This window comes from Melozone crissalis, unplaced genomic scaffold, assembly GCF_028551555.1.
Source record: "Melozone crissalis strain CALT ecotype California unplaced genomic scaffold, PUWL_Pcris_2 ptg000009l_1, whole genome shotgun sequence".
NCBI lineage: Eukaryota > Metazoa > Chordata > Aves > Passeriformes > Passerellidae > Melozone > Melozone crissalis.
Window position 1 is genome coordinate 3,471,670 of NW_026535787.1, and position 14,627 is coordinate 3,486,296.

Here is a 14,627-nt window from a genome sequence, read left to right on the forward strand (position 1 = left end):
ATTGCATGACTCAAAAAACCCTCCAAAAAAAACCAAACCAGCAAGATTAGCAATCAGTTGATGGCCCTCTTTAAAAGCAGGTTTGTCTGAACTTGTAGCATTGTAAATAATTACTCTTGTATCTAATGTGTTACACATGACATTTAGAAAACACTACTGCAAGACAATTTGAGAACAAATTAGATCAGAAGCAAGAAAGAACTGCGGGAAGGACTTTAATCAGCTTTCATTATTTATTCCTGTATTCTGAGAAGATTATAGATACCAAATGGATGCCTTTAATCAAATAATGATTTAAATATTCAGATCTCACCATTTCAGTTAGATGCAGTGACCCAAATTTCAAGCATCCGAGGGGAAAACGCTGTGGTTTGTGCAGCTGATAGAAGAGCTCTGTTCCCACCCCCTGCTGTAATTAATTTAGCCATGATCCCTTGTTTGTTTTTTGTCACTTTTCTGGTTTTCAGAAGTTGCCCTGTCTGCTGTTCATTGTGTTTTAAGCTAAAGGAGACGATCTTTTTTATTTGTCTTTTTTTTTTTGTACAGCTTCACGGCCTGGCCACCTGAACAAATCATCTGCTCACAAATAAACACAACTCTGGGTGTGGGTAACTGAGGTTAACTGGGCAGAGGCAAAGGGAACTCACTCCTCTTCCTTGTGTCTTCTTTTGCAGTTAATCTGCTGGATTCAAAAACAATTCAAGGGGAGCTGGGCTGGATCTCCTACCCGTCACATGGGGTGAGTCCACTGGAGTGTGAAATGCAAAGTGCTGCTGCAGACCAATGTGCCATTTAACCATTGTTTCCTCTTCAGAGGACACTGTGCAATAAGGCTGGGGCTTTGGAGATGCAGAAATAATCTGCTCTGAACTTGCAAAATATGGCTTACACAGGTGTGGGGCCTTCTCTTTAGAGGACCCATCCCACTGCAGATAAACCCTTGGAAGGGCCCATTCCTTGGGGAGAAACATGAAAGCAAGAGGTGCACTGAACAACAGTAGCAAAAAGTTCTCTTTAGGTACTGCTCCTTCTCTGTCATAAAGTGTATTTCTAAAATAGACCATGGCTCTGCTTCATGGTGTTACTTGCTAATTTGCTCAGATGGAAGTGGTGGGAGGTGAAAGCTGTGCGGACATAAGTGGCTGATGTAAGTACTTATTTGTAACTTCTGTGCTGAATTGTTGCTAAACTGTTCAACTCATGAGTTAAAGTATTACTACAGAAATGTATACATAATGTTCTGGAGGAGGTTGGTGGTTGTTTTGTTTACCTTGTATCCAAATCTAATGAAACTAGGTATTCTATTGGAAGATTTAGAAGTAGAGTCTTAAAGCACCTGTGCTTTCCAATTTGCTAACTCCATCATTCCTACATGGCTTTTTTCAACAAGACTCTTTTAAAAAAATTCTTGAATAACATCGTATTGATGACTAAATGGTGCATATCTGTCTAGTGATGCTGATATGTGTTCACTCCCCACCTCCATGTCTCTGTGGAATGTGTGTATGTGTGTAGGAACATCCCACCTCTCTCTTTCTGCGTTACGTCATGCCGATATGCAGGATGACTCTTGCATTCCTGCATTCTGTTTCCCCCAAACACAAAAAAACCCCACTTGGCAGTAGAACCCCCATGTCCAGAACCCCCATATCCTTGTTCTCAGAGAAGGCTGAGCCATCAAGTTTTTGCTTTGGGCAAGCTGTTGATTCACCTTTATCACTTTTACAGAATCAATGTTAAGAGTGCCTTTGCATCCCTGCCTCATGGGATTCCTTTGCTAATGTTTAAGTTGTGCCTTCTTGATATTAGACATTAAGCAGGTGCTTTGCAGTATTTAAGGATGAAGGTTTGGTTCATTTTTTGAGTTTATGCATGGATCTCTCTCCATGTCTCTGGATAAAATTGCTCCATTCTCATGGGAAAGAAGTGGGAAGAGGGTTCAGGTTTCCTCCTAGTGGCTTTTTCTGCTGACTTTTCCCAACAAGAAACATCTCTAAACAGGATGTCCAAGAGGGAACTCTCCAGCAATTTCTAGTTCATCAGTGTGGTTTTCTTTTTTTCACTTGCATTTTTTTTTAATGAAGGCTTTCTCTCCCAGCTCCCACTGCTCCTCTGCTTTGCTCTCCTGCTCGGCTCAGCTTCTTGCAGCTGTGCAGATCTGCTGCTCTGCTCCCTGCAGCTGTGTCTCTCCTGCCTTGGATGCCTCAAACAGTTGGTAGGGAATGATGCAGGGTATCATGGGGGCTATAAGGAAAACAGATGTGCTGCATTACCCCACCAAAAAGGGCCCCTGGATCTGTCAAGGTCAATTTTATTGGCTTTTGCAAGTTTTTGTCAGGTAAATCCAGCCCAAGTTGTTGTTTGCGTGTGTTTATACATGCTGTTCCTATTTACTGCCATATCCTCGGATATGGAAGCCAAAGTAAATCATGGAATTTCACTGATGTTCTTGCAAGTTAATGAAATTCCTCGTTAAAAATCGCGTGGCAGTAAATTAATGTAGATCATATGCTGTGACTGTTTTTGGAAGAGAACTGAGCCTCTAGACTGGAGTCTTCAAAATACCTTGAAATTTTAAGCTTACATATTGAAATATAAATGTAAAGTGTAGAAATAACAATGTTTATCCTATCCCAATTGGCATTTTGCTGTAAAATGGTGACAACTTGAGCATCGTGTGAGAGAGGCGCCGCCTTCTTACAGCCCTTTATTTATAGTCAATTAATTAAACCTGGTAAATATGGCTGTGTCTGTCTCTGAGCTAAAATATGAACTTAAACTTCAGTGGAAAAACATTATAATAAAGATGTCACATCATATTGAAAGATTGCTAATAGCAGAGCAGTGATTTAGAAGGTAAAGCTGATAGAGCTGCACTGGAGGCTGTGACTCACAAATGAGAATATTGGTGTCGTGCCAGTTCCTCTCGAGCGTGCAGCAGTGTTCACATAAATGTCAGGACACCAAAGCTGGTGACTTACAGAGTTTTAAAAAATAATTTAACTGAAGTGTTTAACAAACCTCTTACTAGGTTAATAATTTTGTCCTGTTGTTACATGATATTGATTGATTTCTGGCAAAATGACCTGAATTGATTGGTTCTTCTTTATTTCTATAAGTTGTCTCGACTTGGGCATATATAATAATAGCTTTCCAGAAATTCCTGAATATTCATGTTAAGGTTTGTAGCTCATTGGTATTCAGGGGTTTGTGTGTCCCACATGAGCACGCTGTAATGGCAGTGATTTAGACTCTGGTGAGTAATATCACCCTGGAAGAATGTGATCTCCCCTTGAACCATCCCACACAGCCACAGCCTTGGCTCCGGGAACACTGATCTGGTCAAGCTCATTAAAACCCTGTCGGCACAAAGCACTGGCCCCTCCAGATAGCAAGGCACAAGAACTAAAAAGTATAATAGCAGGTTTTGCTGATGCTTGAGCATGATTGGCAGCAGCCACAAGGCCCCTGTCCTGGGCCACCATCCCCAGCACCTGCCCAGGCAACCTTTTTGTGATGCCAATCAGTCAAACCCCAGCTCCATTTCTATAGGTTTCATTAAAAGGGAAAGAAAGAAGAGCTACTTACTCTGTGCAGAGTATATTATTGATATGCTGATTAAGCATAATGCAAATGATCATTAACCGTAATTCACATAAATTACAGCAGCACAGATGTGGGGGTTGGGAGGATAAAGCAAGTCACTTTAATAATATACAATAGAAATGTGATGGATAATTCATACAGAACAAAAGGAGTACAGTCAAACCCTGCTCTGCATATTCATGGGAGGAATTTTATTGGTTTCAGCATCATTTTTTAGGGAGAAAGATGTATCTGACTCCTGCTCCATGTGGTGCTTTTTTTTCAAACTTCACAAAAAAAATCATTCGTGACATAATCTTAATCCATCGTTCTGCAGTCACGCAGCTTGTGACTCAATCTTTACGTGTTTATTAGTCAAATTTATGGACTTGAAATTTTTGGTCATGTTTTTTTCATGTAGTCAGAGAAAAGTAACAGAGAAATCACTCTTATCTTGTTTGGTTTGTAGCTAGAGAAAGGAATGCTGTGGCATTTTTTTACTGTCATGTAAAAGATAATTGTTCAAAAAAGAAACCAAGCCAAGTCAGGGAAAACAAACCATAACAGAAACAACTCTAACAACAACAAAAAAAATTACCCAACCTCAATGAGTTCTGTACATGGCTAAAGTTAGTAAAATGCAGAGAAAATTAAAAAGGCTGATTGGAAAAATAATGGTTCTGTTTCTGATCTTGACAGCTTTCTAAATCCCTGAGTTTCCTCAGAAACATTAGATGCCTTTGAGAGCTGGCCATACTCAGTACCTTAAACTTTTGGGCACGTAGTTGGAAATCTGGTGTGAATAACTTGGCTTTTTCTTAGTGGTCACTCTGATGGTCATTTGAACAAATCTAGCTGATCGTGTCAGTAATGGAATCTGGTTCATCAGTATTTGAGGAGAGAAGGGTAACATTCCCTGCTCCCCTAATGGCTGGTGGTGTGCCAGGCAGGCTAGAGCCTGCGTGACTGAGATTAATGAGAGTTTTTCCATCAACCAAAAATTGGGTTAGAATCAAAATAATCCAAGCAAAAGTGAGGAAAAGGCCTCCTTTCTTATATTTCAAAAGCCTGAAAGTAGTTTGTCACGTTAGGCTGCATTGCTGCCTACCCAGGCTGCTGGCAGCCTCCTTGGTTTCATTTGTTCTGCTTTCAATAGCTGGCTAATGTGTGGCCCTATAAAAACTTTTGGGTTCTTTATTTTTGGGGGATATCAGGGACAGAGTGACTGCAGAAGAGCCTGAATTATATAGGTATTTGGATGTCTCTTGTGACTAGGTGAAGGTAGAGGAGATTTTGTGCAGGGTACAGCCTGGTTCTGATGAAGGTGCTCTCAAATAAATGTTATTCAAGAATCAGTTTCTCAGCCCACTGTGACTGGGAAGTTTCTCTGTTAATGCAGAAGACATTTTGAAGATTAATAAGTATTTCCATGAGGTTTGCTTTCCTGCAGCTTTGTGTCTTGCTGTTAATTGCATCCTGCTCTGCAGAAGGTTTGGGTTTGGTTTTTATTTTTCACTACATCCTTAATGCCAGTGGGTTTCCTTGTGCCTTTCCTTCAGCCTTTCCCTCAGATGGGCACAAAAAAACATGTAAAGTTTTTCTTCCTTGCACAAATCTAACATTTTCACACCACTGCAGAATCAGGGCAGCTGAGCTGCCAAAAACCCTCAAAACTGGCCAACAAAAATACAAAAAATTATCAAATGCCTCATTTTATATTTTTTTTATGCTGATTGACATCTTAGCCTGTGTTCATTTTTTATCTGACAACAAATTTGACAATTTATAAGCGGTACTGTATATAAAGTGGGCAGTGTTGCTGAAATCACTAAGTGGTTGTCAAAATGAGTTTCAAAGGGAACCAGTGATATCAAACAATTGGTATGAGACAAAAGACTGAAACTTAAAGATATCTTTTTAAAATAAAAAATTAGGTCCTTGTTTTAAAAATGAAAACAATCATGTCATGCTGTATACTTTCGTTTTCCTATCCATTAGCAGTGGAATTTCCTTAGTACTTCTTAAAACAATGTGTTCTGGTAAAATCAAGATTTATCTGTTTTGCCTGAGCTCAGGTCTCCTTACAACCCCATGCTGTTACCCTGCCTTCCACAATTTGTGTGTCATGTCTGAAATGCAGGCAGACTGTTGTGACGGTTGCAAGTCAGATGAACCACTTGGGGTTCTGGTTTTGTGACTCATAGACTTTGTTTCTTCTTACAGTGAGTGGCTGATTGGAAAAATATTTTTTTTTGTTAATATGCTCATTTTTTTGCTTATTATATGCTTTTGGGTGCACTGAAAGTGTATTTGTTTCACTAGTTTCTCCTTTTTTCAAAATAGTGAAAACTTTAAAAAGTAAGAGCTTTCATAAAAGTTTTTTATTTTACCCTCAGTTTTCTGTAATCAAGCATGCGCTGTTTCTCAGTTTTAGACTTGTTGTTTTCTTCCTGCTGGAATAAAACTCTCTGAGTGTTCTGCTGTAAAAGGAATGATTTTTCTTTGGAGAGGGACAACTAAAAATCTGCCTGATTTCTGAATTTTTAAAGTCTCTTCATTCACACTCAGCCTTGAATCAGAATGCAATTGTGGTTTCTTCAGTTTGTGGGTGCTGCTTTTACAAAAAATCTGAATTAGTAAAAAGAAAATTGTTTGTATGATACTTTTTTCCCCTTTCTGATAGATCTTTCTTGGAGCAACATAAAGCTGTGAGATAGGCCAGAGAGATATGTTAGTTCTGTGAATATTGTTATGTTTGGACTGATTTTGAATAAATGTGAGTTTTGTTGGTATTTTCAGAGGCAGTGTGTAAGTAGTCAATGGCAGTGTATTTTAGCTGGTTTTGACTTGTGTTTCTTCTGTGCACTATCTTCTGCTGCTTGCACTAAGCATGCATTTAAAAGGGAAGTTTAAATCAAAAAACTTAAGTGGAGTTGACTGAAGAAATAAGATAAATGCTTTGGGGGAAAATAAAGACATTAAACATATTACTTGAGAATTTTATGCATCCCTGGTCTTGTTAGGAATTGTTACCAGAGACAAATGCCTTCCTTTTTAAAATGTGGAGTACTGGAATATTCTTAAGATTTTTATATTTTGTTTTATAATTGTAGTCTGCATTGCATTCTTTTGAAAAGTTCAATGTGATCATAATGGTGCTGTGTTTTGGTACATTTTTAAAACAGCTTTTAAATTGATCTAAAGTAAAAACTGTGCTAGTTTCAGTGATGATTATTAAGGGAGGGAGGCTTTTCTTTTTTTCTACTTTTTTACTATGTTACTTCAAGTTTTAAGATTTCTGTTAAACAATAACTATAAGAACAAGAAGAAAAAATACTATAAGAGCAATGTCCTTATAACATATTTTATAATGAAAAATATGGACACCCTCCCCATATTTCATTACCCTCATCAGTCCTTTTATTCGCTGCTAACAAGGTTGTTGAAGGTTGGAGATCAGTTTTCTGTGGTTTCAAACAAAAAAGAAAAAAAAGAAAGAGCAAGTTTTGGCTTTTGCTCCAAGAGTTAAAGAAAGATCTTATTTAAAATTGGAAATGGAGATGCTTCAGCTTACAGTTTTTCCTTTTAACTTTCAAAGTTTAGAAGCAACATCATTCTCCTCACGGGCAGAATTTTATTTCTGTCAGCATAAGTCCAGGCCATTTGTGAGAAGTTCTCTCAAATGGACTCATCGCCGTGAGATATTTTTCATTTTGTGAAGAAACGCTTACTTCATAATTTTCTTCTTTTGTGCTGAATTTATTTGCATAAACCAGAACAGAACAAAGTAAATACAGGAACTGACATGAAATGCAATATTATTTATCACAGGGGCACACTGCAGTTGGTTTTAAGACTGTTTTTATAACATCAAGTCCACAAGACAAGTAACTCCCATCTCCAGTTAAAAAAGCCCATAAATGTTTTCTCCTGATAGCTTTGCTGTTGGTTGAATTTATGGTGTCAATACTTTGGCTAGGTGGTTTATTCTGCATTTTCTTTCTTTTTCCTCCAAATTTCTGTAAGCATTCAGTGTGAGATGACAATAGTTCTAGAAGTGCTTTTAGAAGGTATAAAGTGCTTTTAAAAGGAGTTGGTGAGTGGGCGCGAAGGGCACTGATGGGTGCAGGGTGAAGGAGCGAGACTCGCAGGATGTTTCAAGGCAGGAGACAAGCGTTGCTTGATTTCCCTCTTCCCCCTGTCTTTTTAGAGTTATTTGTGAAAATAGCCTGAGGGTTGTGGCAATTAATTTCCTAATTTCTCCCGCCTGGCTGCGGGCGGGGCAGGAGGAGCGGGGGCAGCGCTCAGCGCCGGCCGGGCGGGCATTGCCGGGAGCGCTCCCCGGCCCCAAAAACATCGCCTGCCCTTCCCCTGCCTGCTCCGGCCCCAAAAACATCGCCTGTCCTTCCTCTGCCTGCTCCGGACACCCTCACCGCGGCCCGGGCCATCGCCAGCCCTGGGGAGTGTGCGGCACACACCGGGACGGGCTGCGGCTCGGGCAGAGCAGTATGCGGCGATGGTGATGATGATGGAGGAGGAGTGTGGTGGGACCATGCACCGCCTCGCTGTTCCCTTGCACTGGAGGAGGGTGACGGGCTTGGTGGGGAGCTGGGACAGTGTCCCCATAACGCTGTGCCCAGCGGGGATGTTGGTGTCGGTGTCCCGGGGCGGCGGGGGCTCAGTCCGCACGGCACAGCCCGGCTCGCTCCGAGCGCAGCATCCCCGCCTCCCGTCCCCATCCCGCTCCCCAAGTCCCCATCCCGTTCCCCAAGTCCCCATCCCGCCTCCCATTCCCTCTCCCGCCTCCCAAGCCGTATCCTGCTTCCCGTCCCCGCTGCAGCGCCCCAAGTCCCCATCCCGTTTCCCAGGTCCCTATCCCGTTTCCCCAGCCCTATCCCGCCTCCCTTACTCGCTGCGGCTTCCCAAGCCCCATCCCATTTCCCAAGTCCTATCCCACCTACCTTCCTCGCTGCAGCTTCCCAAGCCCCTATCCCGGTTCCCAAGCCCCCATCCCGGTTCCCAAGCCCCCATCCCGCCTCCCGTCCCGCTCTGTGTCCCGGCAGGTGGCGATGTACCTCGGCGGGCACCGGGATGCTGTCCCGCACGTCCCGCCAGGACAGGCTCGCCAGGCTTTAGGCAGCTGCTCTGTGTCCCTTGGTAAGGCATCCAGCGGCAGAGCTCAGGCAGCAGCCGCTGTTTCGCTTCCCGCTGCTGTTGTTTTGGTGTTTGGAGCAGAAGGTGTTACGGTGGAACTCGTGTTTTGTGCCGATATTCTGCTTTTAATCAGCGGTGAAAGCTGTGTGCTGCTGGGGGCTCTGTGCACGGGGTGGAGATACCATCTTACACATAATAAGGTGATGAAATCTCAGAGTTTCACTCCGTGACATCTGGCCATTTCATCTGCGGCTTGGTTTCTCCTGCCTAACTGCGATTACTCCAACTTTATTTCCAGCTGTTGGGTTTCCAGAGGCCCCAGAGGGCAGCTGAGACACACAGGGTGATTTGATTGCTGGTTGTTAGCACCAGGACAGGGGGATGAGAGCTGTGCTGCGATGTGGTTTGTGTTCTCTTGCAGTAGGCAAGGAGGGGCAGTCAACACCATCCTTCCTCAAGAGCCTGACAATTGATTTTAGTTGGACTCTGGGGGGGAAAAAAAAATTGAATTGCTCTGTGTTCGTGTTTTTAAACAAAATAAAAGGCTAACCCCAAAGTGAATCTCTTAAATCTAGAGGAAAGTTTCTGTTTGCAGTAGCTGAAACTCGGTTTCTAAATTGGATGTCTGGGTTTATATGCTGCACTTTCTGAGTAGAAAGGTAGGAATTAGTATCCTATATCAATTGTTTATCTTGGAATGTTAAAGGTAGATTTTGACCACTAATCCTTTAATTAGTGCCTGTTCAGACTTCACTGATATCAACAAAAGCATTAAAGTCAATTAAGTTGGTTTAAGTTAATTCACCCAAAAGTTATGACTGATGGGAGAGGGTGATAGTGTTGGTTATGAGTCAGGCTGCAGAGTGGCATAAATCAGAATCTACTTTTCACTTGGAATCTCCATTAAAATGTTGTACTGAAATGTGTCTAATTTTGAGAGATGTAGATTAGCAGAGACAAATTAAAATGTTGTTTAGGAGAGTTGCCAGGAGGCCACCCAGTCTCCTGCCTGGTGCAGAATAATTGCTAAGGTTCTATCAGGCAGCAGCTCTGGTTTTGGGTAGTGGAGTCTGAGGTTGGAGATATAACAGCCCCTCCAGGCAGCCTGTTTCAGTGCTTCTAGTGGGTAGAATTCTGCCAGATACCTAACCTGAATTTCTCAAGACACATTTTGTGGCTGTTTTCTCTTCTTACACCATCTGCTGTTACTAAGGAGAGTTTGTGTTAACTCCCTTTCAAGTTGCAGTCTGTAATGAGATCATTCCTTAGCTTTTTTTTTCTTTTACAAGACTGAACAATCCCTGTGTCTTTGCAATGTATTTGTCCTCCAACTTGGTATTGAACACTCCTATTAGGTGTGATGCCATACTCACTGCTATCCTGGCTTCCTTAATGGGGAGGTTAATGTGGAAAACCTCTGGAAGGATGGTGGAAAAATATCCAAGAATGGGATGAAGTAAGGATGTAGGTGCTTTATCTGTGTAACTGATGGAGTGTTTCAGTCTAAAAACACCTCACAGAAATGCTGCAGTTCAGTTTACATTCCTTTTACAACCCAGGGATTTAACAAGTAAAAGCTAAATGGGTTCTGGAGGGATTTCTTGAAAAGAAAGATAACAGCATAGTGTGGCTTATTGCTTCACAGCTCCTAAAAATAACAAGTCTGGCCTTAAACTAACTTGTGATCAAAAAGCTCTTATAATAAGAGCGTGTTTGTCCAAAATCTGAATATTTTCAAGACCTTTTCCAATCTTAACAGCTCTGTCCGTAATAGCAGAAAATCCTAAGATTGTATTTTCTACTCAGAGGGGGGATTTTGACTGTTTAAGATTCAGTAACAGAACTGCTTTTTGGAAATTGAGTGTTTTGGGATTTAATTGTTTGTTTTGGTTGGGGTGGGTTTATTTGTATGGATTTTTGTTTATTGGGGTTTTGTTTGTTTAAAAAACCTGATCATTTTCTGTGGGTAAACTGGATACAAAAAAAAAAGAGCTGAGGACATAATGGCAGCTGAACTGAAGGTGAGAGCTTTGGGAATAGTGACATTAAACATTCAGCTCTGTGTGGAGAGATGTCAGGTGTAAGGGTGAGCGAAGAATCCAAGAGTGGAGTGAGATTTCCAGAAAGCAACCTGGATTTAAATTGCTTATGGAGCTGTTTCTGCTGCCTTCCATCTGCAAGGCTTGGAGCTTCTTTCCCATGTGACAGTAGGGAATAAAGATGCCACAACAATCTTCTTGTTCTAGAGAAAAGACAGGACCCTGTGGCTTCTTTGAGAGGGACAGAGCTTGGGTTAACTCTGGATTTCCCTGAGACTCTGACTTCATATTTCAGAGATGGATTCAGTGACATGTGTGCCTGTCACCTGTTCAGAACTCTGCCTTTGTGCACCTCTGTGAATGCTCACTCAGAGTCCAAACAAACAGGATTCTCACTTCTCCACTTTTCACAAGAATTAAAATCCCAACCAGAGCTTCAGAAGTTAATTTTCTTCCTGCCTGTATAGTCTGATACACCATGTTGAGCGCATTCCATCAGACTTATGGGATGTGTAACCTGGCAAAGCAAACACTGCTACTGGAACTTGAGCGTTTATGTTCCCTGATATCCTTGTGTTACCTGTTTAACTTTCACTAATATTTCTGTGACACTTTATTAATAAACATAATGTATCTGTGATGGTAATTTAATTTTACTTTGAAACCTGGCAATAAATGTTTGAACTGCAGAGCATTTCTGTAGAAGTGTTTTAGCCTGAAGAAATGTTTAGAGGAGAGGCTGAGGTGCACTTCTGCTGATGGCACCGTAATTCAGCGCTGTGTATTCAGAAGTAAATGGTTTTCAGATTAGAACATCCTCTTACAATGAAAACATCCAGAGGGTGAATGTTGATTAGATCTTGTAGAAAAGTGCTGTGTGGATGAAGGACAGGCAGAGGTGGTGAGGTAATGCACAAAATAAATGTGCAGCCCAGGTGGAAACTTTCCCTTTACCATGGGGTTGATTTGCCAGAACCACAGAATTGTTACTCCTATAGAGTGGAACTTAATGGAGTATCTAAAAATACTAAAGGCAGGTGTTGGTTTTCAATCACAGAGGATGTGGTAGGATGGGCAGATCTGGGAACAAACCCCTGACTGAACATTAGCATTGTCACCTTTTTAATTTAAATACTGTTTTAAGAGAAAGTTGTTTGTTGTCCGTCTTGTGCTAGAGCAAGCAGAGGGTGAATTATGGGCTGCCCCACTGACTTCCTGAAGAGCTTGGGATTTTTATAATAAAGTATTGATAGAGAAAATGGAAGCAGAAGCTGAGAGAATGGAAAATGTTTTGAAAACAGTAAATGTTGAATGTTGGTGTTCTTAAGATTTTTAGGAAATCTGACATATACTGCATGATACATTTTGAAAATTCAGTTGTTGCATGTGACTGCACTGTTGCAATGTCTTGATTTAGAAGGTGGAGGGCAGCATTAAACCCATAGAGCTAATTTACTGGGGTAAACCACTATTAACAGAGACACAAAGTGGAAGGTCTGTAATCTCTGTTACCTAGGCTGAAATGTGGAGACACTGAAAACAGACCAAAGAAAATGCAAAAAGTTTTACTTGACTCAGAGTTGTGTTTTAATCTGAAGAATGACAGGTTCATATATAGAAGGTGAAAAAGAGGAATATAATCTGCTATTAAGTATATAATTTCCATTACATGTGTAATTTTTTGTGTTTATGTCCTTTGAAAAATAAAGAGGATTCAACAGGGGAGCAAGGAAGTGTCTGAACTGAAGGTTCAGGGATTCTTGTAATGCCTGATGTGCAAAAGTTTTGCAGGGTTCTATCTGCCACCCTATTTTATATTTAACATAAAATGTATATGTAATTGCCTCTGAAATGTTTGGAAGTGAACTTTTTAATACCATATGCCTTTTAACTGGTGCATGGTAGAGGTGTTTACAAACACTGGCCAAATGTGGTGTAGGTTTGTTTAACCTGCTTCCCTAGTTGAGTTCAAGGCAGTACTGTGACCAAAAGTAAATAGGTTTTGTCATGGCCTCTTGCAATGTGTTGTATTTAGGAATCAAGTTCATTTAGTGACTTTTGGCAGGGTTTTATTTCTCTTTGTCTATGCCTTGTTCATATTAAAATTTGAATTGGGCTGAATTTCCATTGTAGCTGAGAGTAAAATATGACTTTGTGTAGGTAATGCTTCTGCACTGAACATAACAAAGAGATGACTTAATATAAAGGTTTTGTGGTTTTGGTTTTTTTCCTAAATGTGAGTAATGTTTTGTAAATGCATGAACCAAAATGAATATAAATTACATTTTGGCATCATGTACCATGCCAGACTTTGTGGAACAAAGTCATGGCTGGAAAGGACAGAGGTGGAGTGAGTGTCTGAAGAGGAATCATTGGTTCGATGTGACTGTAAATGCCTTTGTTGTGAAGAGAGGATGAATGCAGAATTGTAATAAGTAACCACTGATGGCTGGTGTGAGCAATGGATATGGTATTCTGGACAACTGGAAAGGTTAGGGAATGGCTAATGGCATTATTAAAATGACAATAAAGTACGAATGCCAAAAGGTCAAAATAAATACTTAAGATAGATTGTATTATCTGAGAGAGAATGGGCAAATAAAAAGAAGAAAAAGTGAAGATGCTTAGAAGTAACCCAGAATAATTTGATTAATGTGGAGTTTGCATATAACCAAAATTAGGTTAAAAACATTGTTTCAGTGTCCACAAATCTCTAGAAATGTGTACACAAAGAATAATGCAAGAAAGATGGTATTGGAATAACTGACAGAGAAGAGTTTAGAATTAGGTTTTTTGGTGCCACTTGACATTTTGTGCACTGAAATGAACAGGGATATAGGGGAAGACAGGAGATCACAATATAATAGATTTTAAAAAGGAGCAAACAAAGGTGAAACTGAGGGAGAGACCAAGAGGAAATTCAGGAAGAAGGAAAAAAGAAGAAAAATGAAGGGTGCAATCTTTAAAATACATAATAATTTATGAACAAGCTGCAAACTGAGAAAGAGACATGCATGGGTTATAGGTTATTTTTTTCCTCTTGTTTATGAAACTAGGAAGAGAATCCATGTTTGCTTCCTGCTCTGGGGTCTGTAGGGAAGCATGGTCCTTTCTCTCCAGAGGGTTGTGTGTTCCTGAAGCAGTGACTCCTTCTATAGCAGCATTTCTCCCTTTTTTCTTTTCTTTTTTTTAAGTATCATTTTCCATAATTCAGCAGATACCTTAATGGATAAAATAAATACAGAGTCCTGGTCAAAGATATTACAGTATAAAACAAAATTCTAATAGTTCTTTGCTTACAATTTTAGGGACAGAGAGTACAAGTTCTCTCTGGTCCTTTTTTTCTTTTTTCTATGAAAGCAAATATCTTTATAGCCATGCACACACTCACTCTTCTCTGATAAAGAAATTGAAAATCAAAAAGCCCTACAAATTTATATGCATTTAATACTGTATGCAGTGCAGTCCATCTTTCATAGCCTATCTGTGAGTTGCATTAGGTCCTGACTGTTCAAGGTTTTTTATCAGGCCTGCTATACAAATCTTGTCTTTTCTCTATGCAAACAAGTTGGTATTTTTTAGTGTTTGCATGATAATTTTAAAAGATTCATCCAAAATAAGCTTATATTTATTAAACTAGAACTTCTGCTGCTGGTGAATCAGAGCAGCCAAATGCAATATATGTAAACACTTGTGGAAATCAGATTTTTATTTTAACAGAAGTTAAAGAAATCCCAACCCCTCACAAATCAAAGAAGCTTTGTTATTCCCAAAGCAAGCAGCCAGTATTAAAAGAATTCAGTTTAATTCAAATGAAGGCTATAGACCAGATCATTGTATTGATATCAA

At 40.3% G+C, this 14,627-nt stretch overlaps 1 protein-coding gene across 1 annotated transcript in view; it reads left to right on the plus strand.

Annotated features, from left to right (window-relative positions):
• EPHA3 (EPH receptor A3) overlaps window positions 1-14,627 on the plus strand; it is a 172,191-nt gene that overhangs the window by 14,793 nt on the left and 142,771 nt on the right. Inside the window, exon 2 of the mRNA XM_054270246.1 lies at window positions 675-739. The gene's annotated coding sequence lies outside the window, so the exon portion shown is untranslated. The remainder of the gene's footprint in view (window positions 1-674; window positions 740-14,627) is intronic.